Source organism: Ranitomeya variabilis, chromosome 2, assembly GCF_051348905.1.
Source record: "Ranitomeya variabilis isolate aRanVar5 chromosome 2, aRanVar5.hap1, whole genome shotgun sequence".
Taxonomy (NCBI): Eukaryota; Metazoa; Chordata; class Amphibia; order Anura; family Dendrobatidae; genus Ranitomeya; species Ranitomeya variabilis.
Window position 1 is genome coordinate 451,746,827 of NC_135233.1, and position 14,925 is coordinate 451,761,751.

At 39.0% G+C, this 14,925-nt stretch overlaps 1 protein-coding gene across 4 annotated transcripts in view; it reads left to right on the forward strand.

Moving 5' to 3' along the window:
- SBF2 (SET binding factor 2) overlaps positions 1–14,925 on the forward strand; it is a 245,472-nt gene that overhangs the window by 69,177 nt on the left and 161,370 nt on the right. The gene's annotated exons all lie outside the window — the stretch shown is intronic.

Sequence of the window (14,925 nt, forward strand, 5' to 3'; positions counted from 1 at the left end):
ATTTGTGTATATACAAGAAAATCCACATCTGTTTGCAGGAATTTGACATGGAGAATCTCCAAAGTCACCGCGAGCCGCAGAGCGACCGCTTGTGGGAATTCAGGGGCCACCGTAGGAATGTGCAGCGCGCTCGCTTGACCGTGTGCATGTTCTGTTCCTGAGCCGCGTCCCCATCGGGGAATAGCTGAACGTTTCATCTCATTCATTGGGTATCATATTAGTAAGTATTGCAGATCATTAGACACAAAGGGTGTGTGCACGCGCTAAGTGTTTGGTGCCAACATTTCTGCACCATTTCTGTATCTCTTTGCAGGAGAAACGCAGTGTAAATAGGCGCTTTTCTTTTACATTTTTTGGGTACAGTTTTTTTCTCCTCATTACTATGGGTGAAATCTTCAGGAAAAACGATGAAAAAAATTAACAAACTGCAGGTTTGCAGCTGCTTTTTCTGCGCCAAGAATCAGTGTTGGCAGGAAAAACGCTGCTTACAATGCGCACTTTTTGATATTTTTTTGTTTTCATTTTTTCCCCTTTCATTTAAATGGGTGTAAAACACTGAAAGAATTGACATTTATTTTATTTATTTATTTATTTATTATTATTATTATTATTATATTATTTTATTTATTTGGCTGCAACTGTAAAACACTGCGTTTTTTTTTTCCTGCAAGAATAAACACATGGAAAAATCAGCAAAAAACATTAAGGAGTTTTCCAATTTATTTATGAATTTATTTGATTTTTTTCATTCTGGATAACCTGATCAGGATGCTTTTCTTGTAGCCCACCCTCCCTGTCAGCTCGGCCGCGTCTCAGACATTTTGCAGGAATGAGTATGATCTGCGGCATCGCGTGTTTCCTAAACATCCAGCAGAAAAGTCACGAACAAATAAACAAGTTAATGTCGTGATGCACGCGGCGGCGGCGGCTCTCAAAGAATTCCTTTGAGTTTTTGGGACTCAGGGGGGCAATCCCACCTGGCACCGATTATCCCTGTTTTCTTCTCGCTGGAGATATTTTCACAAACTAGAGATCATGGAACAAAATAAAAATACATTTAATTACGAATGACCGTCGCAGACCTACGACGGTGTTCTCATTCCATTTTTTTTGTCCTTAAATTGAAGAGTGTCAGTCAAAAGAATGTGGCCAAGTGTGACCGAAGCGCAGCACATTGTAGAGGAAATAGCGCTAATATAAGGGTCCAGATACATCGCTGCATTCTCCAGATATGCTAATGAGCTGCTCAGTGCACTCTGGGCGTGGCCAAGTAGTTGAGAGCTACTTCTCCTCTACTATGGACACAAGTAGGGTATGCACTAAACATATAAAGCAAACAATACATGTTATGTAAATAGTCCATGTGTTATGTATCTATCCTATCTTATAAATAAATAAATATCAGTAAAGTCAAGTGTTGCCCGTGGACGGACCAGTGATATTTTGCTCCTGGCTCAGACTGGGATCGGCTTTATGCGACTTTGATGCCTTTTGATGTCTGCGCCGCAGATATAATTATAGAACAAGGTTTAGATTGAATGTATTGTGACAATTAGCGCTGACCTTCCATCTGTATGTGATCCTTCTGCCAGCGGCACATACTTGTAATACACACGGAAATCCTGTCCAGAAGTGATCCTACTCAACCTTGACCCAGGCCAGGAGCTATGGCCGTCTGTGCGTCTGTCTGTGCTTCTCCCCTTCACTCTTTAGCCTCACACTACTATTTCCATTTTACATAGATCATTTTTTTTATTATTTTTTTTTTTCCCCAGAAAAACTAATGTATATTTGTTTCCATATAAATCCATGGCATAAAAAAAATAGAATCCATTCATTCTATGTAGTTTACATTTTTTCCCCTCCTTGGAAACAATGCTGCCAATTGTGGATACATTCACTTTTTTTTTTTTTTTTTTTTTTTTTTTAACACACACTTCCCCAAAATTACTGTAAATAGCAGAGTTTTTGACTTCTTTTTTTTTAAATGCGTGCTTACCTAGCCTTTTTTTCCGTTTCAAAGAAAGCCGAATCTAAAAGGAGCCTCCAGTGTTTTTCTTGTCCAATGAAGGGGGGGGGGGGGGAGATTGATGGCCTCATGAAAGGAAACTTGTGTTTGGCCATTCTGTTTGTTACATTTTTAGAAACAGACGGAATTTGTGCATAAAACTGTTACATTGTGTAACAGAAGCTGAGGGGTCCGATTGATTATTATGGGGTCCATCTGGGTTCTATCATGTGTCCGTTTTTTAGAACAAGAAAAAAAAAATTAAGCACACGTCATGACGAAATCTTTATTTACATTTTCTAACAAAACATAATGGAATCCAGATGGACCCCATAATTATCAGCGGGGTTCCTCTGTTCCTTTTGCTGCAGGATTGGTGGTGGATCCCTTTTGGACATTTAAAAAAAAAAATAATTAAATGAGAAACGCAAAGTCAAAACGCAGGTGTAATCTCCCTCGCTCCTGTCTGCCTCCCCTAGCTCCTGTCTGCCTCCCCTAGCTCCTGTCTGCCTCCCCTAGCTCCTGTCTGCCTCCCCTCGCTCCTGTCTGCCTCCCCTCGCTCCTGTCTGCCTCCCCTCGCTCCTGTCTGCCTCCCCTCGCTCCTGTCTGCCTCCCCTCGCTCTTGTCTGCTTCCCCTCGCTCCTGTCTGCCTCCCCTCGCTCCTGTCTGCCTCCCCTCGCTCCTGTCTGCCTCCCCTCGCTCCTGTCTGCCTCCCCTCGCTCCTGTCTGCCTCCCCTCGCTCCTGTGCCAGAGGACCAAGAGCTGATACTATTGAGCAGAGGTCCAGCAGAATCTGAGAGCTGAGCCATTAGACGTTCCGTGTTCGGAGCAGTGTCTGATAAAATGAATTCTCTCTAACACATACTGCAGCGCTGTACATTACATCTACCTACAGTCACATAAACAGAAGGCATGTGGGTTTCTCAGCACAAAACTCAGTGTCGTAATGGACTGGAGTCTGCATGGAAGAACAGCCAAGCAGAAGCCTGAGCGATCCATCTCCAAAAGCTGAGGGTCACTCACAAATCTGAGAGCCCCCCCCCCCAGCTTTGGACTCTATGAGTATGTGCACACATCACATTTTCGTTACTTTTTTCCACTCATTTCTGCTGGAAAAAACTCAGCATTTAACTTGTCCCAGCAAAGTGAATGCGATTTCTGAAATGCATCTGTTTGTTTTTTAGTCGCAGATTTGAAGCCATTTCAAGTACGGTAGTTATTTTAGCATTTTAACAGTGGTTTTCATTCATACTGTTGACTGGGAGAAAACGCAGAAAATAATACACATTTTTTTAATGCAGCGGTTTTTCCTTCCAAGAGGCAGAAATGTCTGCAGCAAAAACTTTTCATATACAATGTGTTTTTTTTTATTTGCTATTTTCAACACTGCAACAATTTCTCATGGACATAATGCTGCAGACAGCACAGACCTGAGACATTAGGCCATGTTCACACTTTGCGGGTTTTACCTCGGATCCGCGGCGATTTTTATGCTGCGGGTCCGCAGCAGTTTCTATAGCGTTTACATGTAGTGAATTTAAACGTGAGCACTGCTGGCGTAGGTGCACGGGTAGGCTCCCACACCCTATAACTAGTCAATGTAACAAACCCGGCACTCAACTTCAGTATGGATGCTGTAAGGTTTATTGTGTAGTATCGACAATAAAACGTTTCGGTCCTGTGGACCTTCCTCAGTTACTACATAGTGAGAACAACAAAAAGATAAACATAATGATGCAACAAAAGAGAAAAACTCAACAAAAAAACATAGGTATATACAACAATATGTACAAGGCATAGATGTGGTCATGTATCAAAGGGAACATATACAGTACAACGCTTAGAGACCAAAGCATGTAAACCCTATGGAAACCGCAATCCGCTGTGCACATGCTGCGGGAGAAACCGCGCAGAATCGCAGCGGTTTACATTCCGCAGCATGTCACTTCTTTGTGCAGAATCGCTGCGATTCTGCACCCATAGGAATGCATTGATCCGCTAACTTCCCGCATGGGGCTGTGCCCATGATGCGGGAAGTAAGCGGATCATGTGCAGATGGTACCGGGGGTGGAGGAGAGGAGACTCTCCTCCAGGCCCTGGGAACCATATTTGTGTAAAAAAAAAAGAATTAAAATAAAAAATGCTATACTCACCTCTCAGCGCTGCACGCGGCCGTCCGGTATCCAGGTTGGTGTGCGAGCAGGACGTGCGGTGATGTCGCGGTCACATGACCGTGACGTCGCGGTCACATGACCGTGACGTCACGAAGGTCCTTCTCGCACAGCATCTTTGGAACCGGAGCGCCGCGTGCAGCGCCGAGGAGATCGGGACGTCAGAGGGTGAGTATATAACCATGTTTTATTATTTTTACCATTACTATTGATGCTGCAAATTGCTGCATATGCAGCATCAATAGTATAGGAGGAAACCCGCAGCGGAAACCGCAAAACAAACCGCGATAAATCTGCAGGGATAACCGCAGCGGTTTTGCCCTGCAGATTTATCAAATCCGCTGCGGGAGAACCCGCAGAGCACACCGCAAAGTGTGCACATAGCCTTAGTATTTACCGAGGGTGACTGACCTCTCCCAACCTAGACACCAGTAATGTCCTCCAGTACATTCCTTAAAAGATTACAAATGAAATTCCAAGGTCCAGCAGCCAGACACAGTTCAGTCCCTGTGCAGCACATTCATCCTCAGCTATACACCACATACTCTTCTTTTTCTGTACATGCATGGACATTCTCATTCACATTCCTAAAAGGGCAGTATTACAGTACCATAGTTATATTCTTGTACATAGAGACAGTATTTAGTAGTTATATTCTTGTACATAGGGGCAGTATTATAGTAGTTATATTCTTGTACATAGGGGCAGTATTATAGTAGTTATATTCTTGTACATGGGGCAGTATTATAGTAGTTACATTCTTGTACATAGTAGCAGTATTATAGTAGTTATATTCTTGTACATAGGGATCAGTATTATAGTAGTTATATTCTTGTACATAGGGAGCAGTATTATAGTAGTTATATTGTTGTACATAGGGGGCAGTATTATAGTAGTTGTATTCCTTGTACATGGGAGCAGTATTATAGTAGTTATATTCTTGTGCATAGGGGCAGTATTATAGTAGTTATATTCCTGTACATAGGAGGCAGTATTATAGTAGTTGTTTTCTTGTACATAGGGAGCAGTATTATGGTAGTTATATTCTTGTACATAGGGAGCAGTATTATAGTAGTTATATTCCTTGTATATAGGAGGCAGTATTATGGTAGTTATATTCTTGTACATAGGGAGCTGTATTATAGTAGTTATATTCTATAGTAGTTATATTCTCGTACATAGGGAGCTGTATTATAGTAGTTATATTCTTGTACATAGGGGCAGTATTATAGTAGTTATGTTCTTGTACATAGGAGCAGTATTATAGTAGTTATATTCTTGTACATAGGAGGCATTATTATGGTAGTTATATTCTTGTACATAGGGGGCAGTATTATAGTAGTTATATTCCTTGTATATATGAGCAGTATTACAGTAGTTATAATCTTGTACATGGGGCAGTATTATAGTAGTTCTTGTACATAGGAGTAATATTATAGTAGTTATATTCTTCTACATAGAGGACAGTATTATAGTAATTATATTCCTTGTATATAGGGGGCAGTATTACAGTAGTTATATTCTTGCATATAGGGGGCAGTATTATAGTAGTTATATTTCTTGTATATAGGAGCAGTATTATAGTAGTTATATTCTTGTACATAGGAGCAGTATTGTAGTTTATATTCTTGTACATAGGGGGCAGTATTATAGTAGTTATATTCTTGTACTTAGGGGCAGTATTATAGTAGTTATATTCTTCTACATAGGAGCAGTATTATAGTAGTTATATTCTTGTACATAGGGGCAGTATTATAGTAGTTATATTCTTGGACATAGGGGCAGTATTATAGTAGTTATATTCTTTGTATATAGGAGGCAGTATTATGGTAGTTATATTCTTGTACATAGGGAGCTGTATTATAGTAGTTATATTCTATAGTAGTTATATTCTCGTACATAGGGAGCTGTATTATAGTAGTTATATTCTTGTACATAGGGGCAGTATTATAGTAGTTATGTTCTTGTACATAGGAGCAGTATTATAGTAGTTATATTCTTGTACATAGGAGGCATTATTATGGTAGTTATATTCTTGTACATAGGGGGCAGTATTATAGTAGTTATATTCCTTGTATATATGAGCAGTATTACAGTAGTTATAATCTTGTACATGGGGCAGTATTATAGTAGTTCTTGTACATAGGAGTAATATTATAGTAGTTATATTCTTCTACATAGAGGACAGTATTATAGTAATTATATTCCTTGTATATAGGGGACAGTATTACAGTAGTTATATTCTTGCATATAGGGGCCAGTATTATAGTAGTTATATTTCTTGTATATAGGAGCAGTATTATAGTAGTTATATTCTTGTACATAGGAGCAGTATTGTAGTTTATATTCTTGTACATAGGGGGCAGTATTATAGTAGTTATATTCTTGTACTTAGGGGCAGTATTATAGTAGTTATATTCTTGGACATAGGGGCAGTATTATAGTAGTTATATTCTTGTACATAGGGGGCAGTATTATAGTAGTTATATTCTGGTACATAGGGAGCAGTATTATAGTAGTTATATTCTTGTGCATAGGAGGCAGTATTATAGTAGTCATATTCTTGTACATAGGAGCAGTATTGTAGTTTATATTCTTGTACATAGGGGCAGTATTATAGTAGTTATATTCCTTGTACATGGGAGCAGTATTATAGTAGTTATATTCTTGTGCATAGGGGCAGTATTATAGTAGTTATATTCTTATACATAGGGAGCAGTATTATAGTAGTTATATTCTTGTACATAGGGAACAGTATTATAGTAGTTATATTCCTTGTATATAGGAGGCAGTATTATAGTAGATATATTCTTGTTTATAGGGGCAAAATTATAGTAGTTAAATTCTTGTACATAGGGGCAGTATTATAGTAGTTATATTCTTGTGCATAGGAGGCATTATTATAGTAGTTATATTCTTGTACATAGGGGGCAGTATTATAGTAGTTATATTCTTGTACATAGGGAGCTTTATTATAGTAGTTATATTCTATAGTAGTTATATTCTCGTACATAGGGAGCTGTATTATAGTAGTTATATTCCTTGTATATAGGAGGCAGTATTATAGTAGATATATTCTTGTTTATAGGGGCAAAATTATAGTAGTTATATTCTTGTACATAGGAGGCATTATTATAGTAGTTATATTCTTGTACATAGAGGACAGTATTATAGTAATTATATTCCTTGTATATAGGGGACAGTATTACAGTAGTTATATTCTTGCATATAGGGGGCAGTATTATAGTAGTTTTATTCTTGTACATAGGGAGCAATATTATAGTAGTTATATTCTGTACATGGGATGCAGTATTATAGTAGTTATATTTCTTGTACGTAGGAGCAGTATTATAGTAGTTTATATTCTTGTACCTATGGGCAGCATTATAGCAATTATGTTCTTGTACATAGGAGCAGTATTATAGTAGTTATATTCCTTGTATATATGAGCAGTATTACAGTAGTTATATTCTTGCACATAGAGGGCAGTATTATAGTAGTTATATTCTTGTACATGGGAAGCAGTATTATAGTAGTTATATTTCTTGTATATAGGAGCAGTATTATTCTTGTACATAGGAGCAGTATTATAGTAGTTATATTCTTGTATATAGCGGCAGTATTATAGTAGTTACGGTATATTCTTGTATATAGTGGCAGTATTATATTAGTTATATTCTTGTGTATAGGGGCTGTATTATAGTAGTTATATTCCTGTACATAGGAGCAGTATTATAGTAGTTATTTTCTTGTACATAGAGGGCAGTATTATAGCAGTTATATTCTTGTCTATAGGGGGCTGTATTATAGTAGTTTTATTCTTGTACATAGGAGCAGTATTATAGTAGTTGTATTCTTGTACATAGGGGCAGTATTATAGTAGTTATATTCTTGTACATAGGAGCAGTATTATAGTTGTTATATTCTTGTACATAGGGGCAGTATTATAGTAGTTATATTTTTGTACATATGGGCAGTATTATAGTAGTTATATTCTTGTACATAGAGGCAGTATTATAGTAGTTATATTCTTGTACATAGGAGCAGTATTATAGTAGTTATATTATTGTACATATGGGCAGTATTATAGTAGTTATATTCTTGTGTATAGCGGCAGTATTATAGTAGTTTTTTTCTTGTATATAGGGGCAGTATTATAGTAGTTATATTCTTGTACATAGGGGCAGTATTATAGTAGTTATATTCTTGTACATAGGAGCAGTATTATAGTAGTTGTATTCTTGTACATAGGGGCAGTATTATAGTAGTTATAATTTTGTACATAGGAGCAGTATTATAGTAGTTATATTCTTGTACATAGAGGCAGTATTATAGTAGTTATATTCTTGTACATAGGGGCAGTATTATAGTAGTTATATTATTGTACATATGGGCAGTATTATAGTAGTTATATTCTTGTACATGGGAAGCAGTATTATAGTAGTTATATTTCTTGTACATGGGAAGCAGTATTATAGTAGTTATATTTCTTGTATATAGGAGCAGTATTATTCTTGTACATAGGAGCAGTATTATAGTAGTTATATTCTTGTATATAGCGGCAGTATTATAGTAGTTACGGTATATTCTTGTATATAGGGGCTGTATTATAGTAGTTATATTCCTGTACATAGGAGCAGTATTATAGTAGTTATTTTCTTGTACATAGAGGGCAGTATTATAGTAGTTATATTCTTGTACATAGGGGCAGTATTATAGTAGTTATATTATTGTACATATGGGCAGTATTATAGTAGTTATATTCTTGTATACAGGGGGCAGTATTATAGTAGTTATATTCTTGTGTATAGCGGCAGTATTATAGTAGTTTTTTTCTTGTATATAGGGGCAGTATTATAGTAGTTATATTCTTGTACATAGGAGCAGTATTATAGTAGTTGTATTCTTGTACATAGGGGCAGTATTATAGTAGTTATATTCTTGTACATAGGAGCAGTATTATAGTAGTTATATTCTTGTACATGGGGGCAGTATTATAATAGTTATATTCTTGTACATAGGAGCAGTATTATAGTAGTTATATTCTTGTATATAGGGGCAATATTATAGTAGTTATATTCTTGTGCATAAGGAGCAGTATTATAGTAGTTATATTCTTGTACATAGGGGTAGTATTATAGTAGTTATATTCTTGTACATAGGGGCAGTATTATAGTAGTTATATTCTTATACATAGGGGCAGTATTATAGAAGTTATATTCTTGTACATAGGGGCAGTATTATAGTAGTTATATTCCTGTGCATAGGAGCAGTATTATAGTAGTTATATTCTTGTACATAGGGGCAGTATAGGAGTTCTTGTATATATTTTTCAGTATTACAGAAGATAGATTATACATTGTGTAATAATCAGCAGGAAATATTGAACTTTTACAAGAAATCTTTGAGAGTATAAAGTCTGCCTTTTTAGAGAGATTGGTGATGACTTGACTTTGTCTCATCCCATTTGGCAGTACAAGTTGATGTTTAGCCATTACCTTCCAGCCCAAATATCAGGTTTCTGATTGTTTGCAGGGGAATGATCTGCTGTTGAGGTTTACATAGGACATTATACCGGTTTCTGAGGTATGACAAGGTGTCCTGTTTGTTTTGCCTTTTTCTGCTCTTGTCTCTGTTGTGTTTGGTTTTGTCTTGTTCTGTCGTGATGGCGGCGCTGGTAGCTGAGGTTGTGGCTGGCATCATCTGGCCTCAGAACCTTAGATCAAAATTTACTCAAGATTGTGGACTAAGGCAGAAGCAGCCGGAGAAGTGTGGATCACGGGAGAGAGAAGGCAAATATATATTTCTCTATAAAAAAATGTGTGTGTGTGTGTGTATATATATATATATATATATATATATATATATATATATATATATATATATATATATATATATATATATATATATATTTAGAGACTATATTTCTTTTTGTTTTTTTGCGAAGTTGTAAGAGCAGCCGATATCAGTGGCCTTTTATTACTGTACATCAGCGTTAGTATCAATAACATGTGGATGAGTAAATCAACACCCGTGTCATAGAGTAGTGAGTACAGGATACATCGAGGTTTGTACACAACTGGTAACTCATTTGAAGAGAATTTTTCACCAAGTTTTTGCTGCCCCATCTGAGAGCAGCATAAAGTAGAGATAGAGGCTCTGATTCCATCGATGTGTCACTTACTGAGATGCTTGCTGTGGTTTTGATAAAATCAATGAACTTATCTGCTGGAGATTATCACTAGAGCACTAGTAGACCTGCTGCCAGGTAGTCCTGCCACGCCACCACCACTGATTGGTACCACATAAAACAGGGATTTTATCAAATCTGCAGCAAGCAACTGGGTAAGTGATACATCGCTGGAATCAGGGTCTCTGCTCCTATATTATGCTGCTGTCAGATTAAATACCAAAAACCTGCTGACATATTCCCTTTAAGAAGCAGGATATGGAGGTTGAGCACGGGGCATATTATGTTATGCTCATAATATAGTCAGGTCAGTAGTTTTGTATATAAAAAGTGAAAACACCATGTGAACAGTCACTATATGGTGCATAGACTAGGTTCCCAGACCATCAATACAAATCAAAAAAGAAGTCTAGCACTCCTCTTCAGCAAACGTGGAATAGATTTATTTGTAGCACTTGAATCGTTTCAGTCCAAAGGGACTTTCATCAGTCACGTGCTAATGATAGCCAGTAGGGGTGTGTTCATGGGGAAAGAAACAGTACCCAATCAATGTACAAAGACGCCGCCACACTATAGGGCACAAAGGATAGGAGTAATATAACTTAGGCAGAGTACTAGTATGGTGGGGCGATGACCACCTATAAAGTAAAACACCTGCAAGACTTGCGGTGGACTCCGTGTCTGGAGGCCGTGCCTCGCTTTCTCCTGTTACCATCATCCTCAGATTGCAGGTGTTTTACTTTATAGGTGGTCATCGCCCCACCATACTAGCACTCTGCCTAAGTCATATTACTCCTATCCTTTGTGCCCTATAGTGTGGCGGCGTCTTTGTACATTGATTGGGTACTGTTTCTTTCCCCATGAACACAGCCCCCTACTGGCTATCATTAGCACGTGACTGATGAAAGTCCCTTTGGACTGAAACGATTCAAGTGCTACAAATAAATCTATTCCACGTTTGCTGAAGATGAGTGCTAGACTTCTTTTTTGATTAGTAGTTTTGTATATGTCTGTGGTCGGTTTCTGGATGGATTTCCCCTCTTAAGAGGTTTTCTGGTTTAAAAATAAATCTCTCTTCCCCGACGTGTTGTTTTTTTAAAAACACAAATTTGTCTTTAATCACCCTCCCCTGGTCCAGCACCGAATCCGACACTGCTCCTGATGTTGGTTAGCTATGTTCACACATTGCGTTTTCTTTTCCTGCAGGCAAAACCTACTCTCTTGGTAGTAAAGAAGCTGCTTACAAAAATCACTTTTTTCTGCTTTTTTTTTTTTTTGTTGTCTCTTGTGCACGATGATAAAGTTTAGTGCTCCCCAAAAAACATGATGCAACCTCCTTAGGTTTTTGCACCAGAAATGCAGCAAAACCTAATACCTGCGTTTTTTTCAGCATTTTTGCTCCTACACATTGCTTTCTATGGGTGAAAATACTGTGCAAAAACACTGAATGAAGGGACATGCTGCAGTTTTCAAAAACGCAGCAGTTATCCAGTTCAGTCAGGAAAAAAGTGTGTGTGCATGAGAATTCTGAAATCTCATGGCTTTTGTTGGTGCTGTAAAATGTAAAAAAGCCGCAATAAAACGCAGCAAAAAACGCAACGTGTGACCATAGCCTTATGGCCTGCAGAACTGACGTCGTATCAATGGAGCTACAGCCAATAACTCTGCTCAACTTGAGTTGATGGTATTAGCCGCTGATCTCACTGATTGGCTGCAGTGCTATCGACATGATGTCAGCGCTGCAGACAATAACACAGCAGGAGGAGCAGAGGCTCAGCTGTGGACCTGGGGAGGGTGAGGAAGCACTAGAGGATCTTACAATGATGACATTTCTTCTCCTGAAGTCACCCGCCTCCTCTTCTCTTTCTGAGGTGTTAAAGAGTAACCATCATTTTATTTTATTTATTTTATATTAATTTTTTATTACTTCATAAATCAAAACATATAGACATGAGCAATTTTGTAATAAATCTGATCAGAGAAATTACTTCTTTCTCCTCTTGGATGGATCTTTCAGCTCAGGCTTAAAATGTATTCCGTGAAGACTTTTATTCCCATTACTAAGATAAGAGATCACAGTTGGTGCTTTTAAAATTCTATGGAGGAGGGAAGATCTAGAGGCGGACACAGACATCCTGCTGCAAGTTCTTCTGAGAAAAGTTACCGTTCTCCATAGAACTTTATAGGCACTAATCTAATCTCTCAGTTATAGGAAAATCTGTTTTTACTGAAGTCAGATTGTATCCATTAATTGAGAATTTAGAGAATGAGAGATCAGTCCAGGAGGAGGAAGAAGCAGATTCCTCTGATAAGATATGTTAGAAAGTTTCTCATTTTCATGTGTACTATTCATTTAAGACAATTAAAAGGACAGGAGATTCTGTGTCCTCCTCTCTCCTTCTTGCTTGCAGGCAGCAGTGGAATCTGCACATTTCCTGTCCTGCTTTGTGTCTCTTCGGGGTCCTGGCATTCTGTGTAAACCTGTGGGGCAGCGCTGCGGGCTGTCAGGGTCCGCTCCATCCATCCTCCGCTGCGCCCTCCATTGTTACTGAGAACCTCCATTTCTGGGTCTGACTCTCCGCATAAATCCATGGGTAATGATGACACCTGGAAAACATTGGATTAGCGAGACATGTTCTGCCGGGATTATCATTCCTTCATGGAATGTGCATTCTCTCACTAATCCTGATGGATTCTTACTTGATTGTCTGAGAAATGTGTAAGAATTTGCTTCGTAAACGTTCCCATGATCTGTGCAAAAAAAGAAATTAGGGGACAAGGAAGGACCCTCCAGCCTCGAAAACCAGCTCTGAAGTATAATACTGGAGGTAACTCAGGATCAGTAATGTATGTACACAGTGACCGCACCAGCAGAATATTGAGTGCAGCTCTGGGGTGTAATACAGGATGTAACTCAGGATCAGTAATGTAATGTATGTACACAGTGACTGCACCAGCAGAATAGTGAGTGCAGCTCTGGAGTATAATACAGGATGTAACTCAGGATCAGTAATGTAATGTACATAGTGACTGCACCAGCAGAATAGTGAGTGCAGCTCTGGAGTATAATACAGGATGTAACTCATGATCAGTAATGTAATGTACATAGTGACTGCACCAGCAGAATAGTGAGTGCAGCTCTGGAGTATAATACACGATGTAACTCAGGATCAGTAATGGTAATGTATGTACACAGTGACTGCACCAGCAGAATAGTGAGTGCAGCTCTGGAGTATAATACTGGATGTACCCGATAATGTCATGAATGTACACAATGACTCAGCTGTGGATTCTACATACTTTCTGGGTTTAGGCCCTTTGCTATATTCCCTGTGACTTTTTGTCTGAGGGTTTTCTAGGACACCTTGGCGAGGTCCCGTACTCTCCTCCTGGACGGTGTAAGTAATATTTTGGCACTTAGCGCCTCATTTTTCTCATTTCTTCATGGAATGTGTTGGCCTTGATGTTCCTCTGAATGATTCTCGTATGGATCATAAAAACTTTTTGGGCAGCTGCGAGCTCCATCAGTAAGGCGAAGCCTCAGGGAATTAGGAAATGAACAGTTGTTGGAAGGTCCAACAAGCGTGAGATAAACACGTTCTGTAACCCTTTCCACGGTGTGAGATCCTGGACACTACACTCTGCTCTGCAGCGGAGCGGCTTGGCTCTGGCGGTGCAGATTTCTGCTCTGGATCCACATTCGGCCATTTCTGGTGTGCGGAAGATGGGAGAGGAGCAAGTGCAAGCCCCATAAAGATGGGGAAGAATCACAAAAAGGCAAATCTCATCCAGAGATGTTGGTTCCATTAGTTTGTAACAGATCACTGACCGAGTGTTGTAGGAATCCATTATCTAAGAGACGACCGGAGTCCAACGAGCAGAAATTCCCGAGTATAAAACGATTATTCCGTCCCCACATCTACAAGGATTTATCAAGACGAGCGGCGCTGATACAATTGTGTCATTTCCCTTCCCACATCTTGTAGCATTTTCTGGGATTGAAGAGATTAAACCTAAAGATAATCAGTTTCCCCCGCAAATAAATGTCGGTCCTTTTTCAATTGTATATGTAGCCGGAAAAGCCGAGTGGCAAGGGAATAAGAGCTCGGGGTCCAGCAGCACAGAGTATTTTCTGATAGAACAGTGGAGGACAAGCAGGTTAAAATTTTATATAGTGGAAGGAGCATGGTCGCCAGCAGCACCGAGTTTTAAGGAGAGGAAATTGCTGCTCTTGTGGGAGCTCAGAGAATGGAAGTTGTATAGCCAGAGCAGGATCCACAGCAGCACAGAGTATTTCAGGAGAGGGCAGTGCTTCCCTTGTGGGAGTCAAAGAATGGAAGTTGTATAACAGAGCAAGATCCACAGCAACGCAGAATATTTCAGGAGAGGACAGTGTTGCCCTTGTGGGAGCTCAGAGAATGGAAGTCGTATAACCAGAGCAGGATCCACAGCAGCACAGAGTATTTCAGGAGAGGTCAGTGCTGCCCTTGTGGGAGCACAGAGAATGGAAGTTGTATAGCCAGAGCAGGATCCATAGCAGCACAGAGTATTTCAGG